This window comes from Physeter macrocephalus, chromosome 21, assembly GCF_002837175.3.
Source record: "Physeter macrocephalus isolate SW-GA chromosome 21, ASM283717v5, whole genome shotgun sequence".
NCBI classification, from domain to species: domain Eukaryota; kingdom Metazoa; phylum Chordata; class Mammalia; order Artiodactyla; family Physeteridae; genus Physeter; species Physeter macrocephalus.
In genome coordinates, this window is record NC_041234.1 from 99,013,778 (window position 1) to 99,020,906 (window position 7,129).

The following is a 7,129-nucleotide window of genomic DNA, read 5'->3' on the forward strand; positions in this document are numbered from 1 at the left end:
GCACAGTGGTGGGTTATGCAGTACGAGTTATATGATGGCTAACTTGATTCCACTTTAACATCATTCTAATTATGCTCTACTAAGAATGGAGACCAGTTTTGTTTTGTTTTTTTCCAGGCACTGCTTCTGTGTATTTCTGGTAAAATTTTCCACATTGCATTTAAAGCCAAAGTTCCATATACCATTTAGTTCCCTGATGAGTTCATTTCTGTAAAGGTAGAAGGAAAGAAATTCACTTCACCACTTTATCCAAAAGAGAAACTTATTGTCAAACTCAATAGGTTTTGGAAGTGCTTGGGTACCCCTAAACCAGCTTCTACAGAAGTTATCTTGTCATGATTTAGAAACAATTTCTTAGTAACTGTACTATTGTGTGTGTGATTCTGTATATTTAAGAATATTTTTTAAATTCTAAGAAAGCAAAGCTATGTTTAGTAAAGTTTTTGCTAAAGAGTACCTTTCGGAGGAGACCTAATCCTAAATTAGATAGCTCAAATTGCTAAAGAGTAGCACTTTTGGAAGGGAAACAATCTCAAATTAAGAAAGTAGCTTCCCTGGTGGCGCAGTGGTTGTGCGTCCGCCTGCCGATGCAGGGGAACCGGGTTCGCGCCCTGGTCTGGGAGAATCCCACGTGCCGCGAAGCGGCTGGGCCCGTGAGCCATGGCCGCTGGGCCTGCGCGTCCGGAGCCTGTGCTCCGCAACGGGAGGGGCCACAGCAGTGAGAGGCCCGCGTACAGCAAAAAAAAAAAAAAAAAAAAGCAAAGCTATGTTTAGTAAAGTTTTTGCTAAAGAGTACCTTTCGGAGGAGACCTAATCCTAAATTAGATAGCTCAAATTGCTAAAGAGTAGCACTTTTGGAAGGGAAACAATCTCAAATTAAGAAAGTAATTAGGCTGACAGAAGGGAACATAGAGTAATTAGGAGTAAAGACAATGCTAGCATAACTTGAGTAAGAATGGTTATTTAGTCGACTATTTAATTATGGACCAAGTTTTTGAAAATAATAGCGTAAGAGTTTAAATGGCATGATGTCTTGCACTTGCTTGAAAAAAATAGAGGGACAATGAACAGATGAAATGAGACTGGGAAAAATGTTGATAATTGTGTAGGCTGGGTCATGGGAGTTCTCTGTACTATTCTCTTTATCTGTGTGAATGCTTGAAATTTTTCATAATTTAAATTTTAAATAGGGAAAAAGGATTTGAAACTCACATTAGATAAGAAGATCTAACCTTCCTTTTATCTGTTTTCTATTATGCAGTGAAAACAGGAAAGGCTGAAGGAGAGGCAGGTTTATAGAGGGAAAGGCCTATTGTGTTTCATATCAGAGCAGGAGTTGATCCTGAATGAGCCAGCTATTAGCTTTATGGTCGTGTGCAAATCTCTGAGCTTATTTCATTTATGAAATGGGGATGATTATTCATACATCACAGGGTTGTTATGAGGATTAAATAGAACAAGATTTGTGGAAGTAGGGCGTGCACATAAGTCCTGCATAAATGCTCTCTTCTTTTACCTGGAAGTAAGATTGGTGGGTCTAGCAAAACTGTTTTTAAAAAATTAAAAACGCCCCGTTTAATTAGAATTTCAGCAAAAGAATAATTTTTAATATGTGTGTCCCCTGAAATACTGGGGGTAGAAGGAGACCAATTTATCTGAAAATCAAATAAAACTTGGTACCCTGTATTTGAACTGGCAACCATATCCAAAAGGGATACTTTAGTGAGTGAAATAGTCTTGCAAAGCTTTGCCATAACAAGCATAATGCACTTCCAGATAAGAGTGTTAGCTATAGCATTAGGGTTAGCACCCAATTGAAGATTTGGCATTGAAAGAACAAGAAGAGACTAATGAGAGAGAATTTCACCAGAGCGATAACAGACCCAGAAATATGAGCAATTCCAAATCTCCAAGGGCTAAATATTGCTTGAGGTTATCCATGAGTAAAGGGCAGGCAAAAAAAGAAGGAGCATTCAGAAACCTGAGCTCCCAAAGAGGTTACAAAATAAGAGGTTTCTGACTTCAGAAAAGAGGCAGATATATTTAAATGAAATTTATTCTCTCTGTCTCTTTCTGCCTCTGTTTGTGTCTCTGGCTGTCTGTCTCTCACACATACATAGTTTTAACTTCTCTGTTCCTCTATTGTTCAACTGCTCATTGCTTTTTCTAATGTTACTAGATTTTCTATAACCATTCTACAAGGAACATGTCTATGAATGTTCTTAATATTCCTTTGGACTTCTAACAATGATTTAAAAAAAAAAAAAAAGCTCAGCCTTAAAACTATAAAATGGTGTGACAAATGCTCAGTAAGCAATGTCCAAAAAAAGACTGGAGCTTAAAGTTTTGTTTATCAAATAATGGAGTATCATCTCAAGTGAAACTAATACAAATATTTCTCCACTCTCTGTGTAGTATTACTGTTTCTCATGGGGGCATAGTTAAACAAATAACAATCCTTATCTACAACAAATCAAAGTTGTGAAGGTATTAATTTTAAGTTGGAATTTCAAAAAAGGAAACAAACAAACCCGCAGCTGTCTTAAGGCAAGAAATTCACTTGAAGTTCTATACACATTCATGAGCTGATATAGAAATAAAATACACACTGTTTTCAGCTGATATACAAATTTTAAATGGCCATTCGCTCACTGAATCGCTATTGTCAAGTACTGCTGTGTGGAATTTTAGCTTGCCAGTATCCAAACATAAATTTGCTATTGTTCTCCATTTGTTTCATGTGATATTTAGACGTTACTACCTGCATGTTGCCTTTATGTTTCATATATATGCTTTGTTCCCCCAAATGCATGCATTTTCCTTCTTTTATAACACTCCAGAAGCACCTAGTGGAATGTTTTACAAAAAATGCACAGTGACCAAAAACTGACTTAGAAATATCAAATAATGTTATATTCCTTCTCTTAAGTAGTCAGATAACATCTAGCACATAAATGTCAATTTTTAAAACCAGACCCAGACTACAGTGAGGCCAATGCGGTGTACAGGGTGTATGTTCAATGAGACACTCATTCTCAGTGAAAGTTTGACACTTTTGTGACCCTGATAGCAAGAACCTCCTTAAATTTTGTGCCCAAGCTGCCTCATTTGCCTCACCCTAGTCCAAGGTCTGTCTTTAAAAGTGCCAGCATGTCTCTAATAGTATTTGTATGTTTAAAATGACATTTTTGAAACAAAGAAAAAATGATTTCTTATGAAAATTTTTAAAAGAATGCATCAAAGAACTTTGCCTGAATAAATCTGTGTTTCTCTGGCAGGTCTCACAGTCATTCCCAAACATCTGTTCACCTTTGCCATCGGCTTTCAGCTTCTTGACATAGGACTATTTCCTAATTGCCACTTGCTTGTGCAGATCGTGTGCTTTAAGCCTTGTCATCCTTTCCCAATTCTTGCTGTTCCTCCGGGACCAAGAGTAAGATAGAAGAGATTCTTTGTATTCTTAAGACATTACATTTAAATATATTTTTGGCATTTTTCCTTTTCTCAGATTTTCTCTTCATAGTCAAGGTGTTTCACATCCCAAATGAAAATATTGAACAATATCTATTCATAAATGCTAAAGTGAAGATAATAATAATGCAATTATAATTAACATGATGATATTAAACCCACGATACTACTTGACAAAATCACTGACCCACATGTGCTTAGGAAGATGTTGGATTTGCTTTTGTAGTAGAAGGTTACAACATGCTTTCTTCTTCACATTCTTTTTATGCAATGGAGAAGTACTCAGTAAAACAATACACAACTAATTGTTACAAACTAAGACTGAAGCTGTGATCTTGCTATTGTTACCCTGAGTGGGGAAAATGTGAACTATCATGATGGCATCATGTAATGTTTTTTGTTTTCTCTTCTTTTTACTTTTGGCCCTTCCTTTATTTATGGCACTGTAAGATGATCCAGTGTGATCCTGAACATTTCTTGCCCCAGTCTCCGCTCAACTCTATCTTCAAGGGGCCCTGGTTCCCTCATTGGAGAATGATGTTAGAAAACAAGATCTGGATAGTACGTGTGTTCATTGCTACTAGGGTGCTGTTGCTTCTTTACCTCCTCCCGAGGCAGGAGGTAGATGGGCCCCAGGCTGAGCAGCTGGAATCTGTCCCCTGTGGACAGATTCTCCAAGATAAAGATAATGGAATAAAACACAGACCTACTAGAGCATGGACTTGAGGACATGGGGAGGGGGAAGGGTAAGCTGTGACGAAGTGAGAGAGTGGCAGGGACATATATGCACTACCAAATGTAAATTACATAGCTAGTGGGAAGCTGCCGCATAGCACAGGGAGATCACCCCTGTGCTTTGTGACCACCGAGAGGGGTGGGACAGGGAGGGTGGGAGGGAGGGAGACACAAGAGGGAAGAGATATGGGAACATATGTATATGTATAACTGATTCACTTTGTTGTAAAGGAGAAACTAACACACTATTGTAAAACAGTTATACTCCAATAAAGATGTTAAAAAAAAAAAAAAGATAATGGCAGGAGCAAGGAAGAGCTGAGTCCTGCTTGGATAGAAGATAAAGAGACCACATATTTCTCATTTTTGAGGTCAGGGAGACCTTCCAGACAACACATGCACAGGAAAGCTCCTTGGGGGTCAAAAGGGAGGGGATGCCACCCCATAATGTGTGTTGTTGACCTTCCTATAGGCCTCTGCACTGGAATCCATCTTGGCTAAAATATGTACACACATGTCGGGAGGGACCTAGGACAGGTCAGGTGTGGAAAAAGAAACCAGATAACTGGCCAAAGGTAAACAAAGACCCAGAAGAACTGTCCTATATAAATGATTTAACCACCTCATTATTACACTCCTCCTCATTAGGGAGGATGCCCACGCCCTTTCTCTCCAGGTGTGTATCTCTGCCTTGCTTCTGTCTTAAATAAACAAACAGTTTCTCTCTGTGCTCTCCCACTTGTTGTGCTATGTCTCTAACAATAAACTTTGTACCTGTTTTTACAGTTTTTGCCTCCTTAAGAAATTCATTTTTCACTGGGGGCAAGAGCCAGGGAAACTTTGCTGCTAGCCTCTAGGCCCTGGTGGTCTAGAGGCTAAGGTTCCTGGTTTTCACCCAGGCTTCCCAGGTTCAATTCCTGGGCAGGGAACTAAGATCTTGCTTCAAGCCACTGCTTGCTGCTGTCTCCTTGAGATCATTAAGTTAACAAAGCAAAGGGCTATAGGTTTGTATAATAAACAATGTGTATACAAATATCTAAAAATATTTCTATATGCAGTCATCTGTACCTATATAGTAAGCTAAACATGAGTTCATACTGACGTCTCCAACTCTAATCCATCACCACATGCATCATTCGGGCTTCCTTCCCTTGCTTAACTATGAACTTCCACTCCAACAGTGACAATCCTGGCTCTCCCCATTCGCTCTCTATTTAATGGTTCATTTCCTGTGTACACATATAAAAATATCATAGTTGTTAGCCCATACCCCCACAGGAAAGAATTTTATCAACTAGAGCTTAGTGTTTCTGTACAGCTTCTTTTGCCATTAGTGTACAGATACCACTCATTTCCAAATTTACTTAGTTCTGCAACTTATTCCCCCACCTCCTTCAGTGAGGTTGTTTTATATATTTGTAATATAGTTAGCTGGTTTTGTCACATTCTGCCTTCCACCCTGGGATTTCCCAGAGCTCACAAAGGATGTTTTTTAATTTGCATACATTAAGTTTAACTCCTGTGCTTAGAAGTTCAATGGGTTTTGACAAAAAAATGGTGTCATGTATTCACACTTACAATATCATATCCAATAGTTCTGTTCTCAATAATTCCCTGTGCTTCACCTATTCAATCCTCCTCACCTCCCTGCAGTCCTCTGGTAACCACTGATTTTTACTACCTCTATATGTCATATAATGGGAATCATAAAGTATGTAACCAGCCATTTTCAAGGACACAACCTTGAGAGAGCAGTGTGTTAAGACTATCTGAACTGAATTCGTGGGTGAACCCCTTTAAGTCATCTATAGAAACTTAAGATTCTGGCGGGAGGGTATGAAGATATACTCGCCTTTGCCTGTCTAAAATAAGCCTCAAGAAGAGACAGATGGATTTAGAATCTCATTAAAGGTTTTGGAGCTAAGAAGTGGCAGAGCTGAAATTTGAATCCAGGGAATTTCACAAAATGAGCTTGGCTTTCTTAACTGCTAAGCTATACTCTACACATTCTTAATTTCCTAGTGCACTCCCCATGTGAAGGACTGTGACCCATGTATGATTGTTTGGGCAGCTTCTACTCACCTATCTTCAAGATCATTGGTTACTTCCTTGACTGTGCTAAAAACATCAAAGCCATGTGGCAGGGTCTTGGTGCTCCGGCCGGGTGTCATGCCTGAGCCTCTGAGGTGGGAGAGCTGAGTTCAGCACATTGGTACACCAAATATCTCCTGGCCCCTCATAATATCAATCAGCGAGAGCTCTCCCAGAGATCTCTGTCTCAACGCTAAGACCAAGCTCCACTCAACAACCAGCAAGCTCCAGTACTGGACACCCCATGCCAAACACCTAGCAAGACAGGAACACAATTCCACCCATTAATAGAGAGGCTGCCTGAAATCATAAGTTCACAGACACCCCAAAACACACAAAGGGACATGGTCCTGAACACCAGAAAGACAAGATCCAGCCTCATTCACCAGAACACAGGCACCAGTCCCTTCCACCAGGAAGCATACACAAGCCACTGAACCAACTTTACCCACTGGGGTCAGACACCAAAAACAATGGGAACTCCAAACCTGCAGCCTGCGAAAAGGAGACCCCAAACACAGTAAGTTAAGCAAAATGAGGAGACAGAGAAATACACAGCAGATGAAGGAGCAAGGTAAAAACCCACCAGACCTAACAAATGAAGAAGAAAAAGGCAGTCTACCTGAAAAAGAATTTAGAGTAATTATAGTAAAGATGATCCAAAATCTAGGAAACAGGATGGAAAAAATACAAGAAACTTTTAACAATAACCTAGAAGAACTAAAGAACAAACAGACAATGATGAACAACACAATAAATGAAATTTAAAATTCTCTAGAAGGAATCAATAGCAGAATAACTGAGCCAGAAGAATGGATAAGTGACCTGGAAG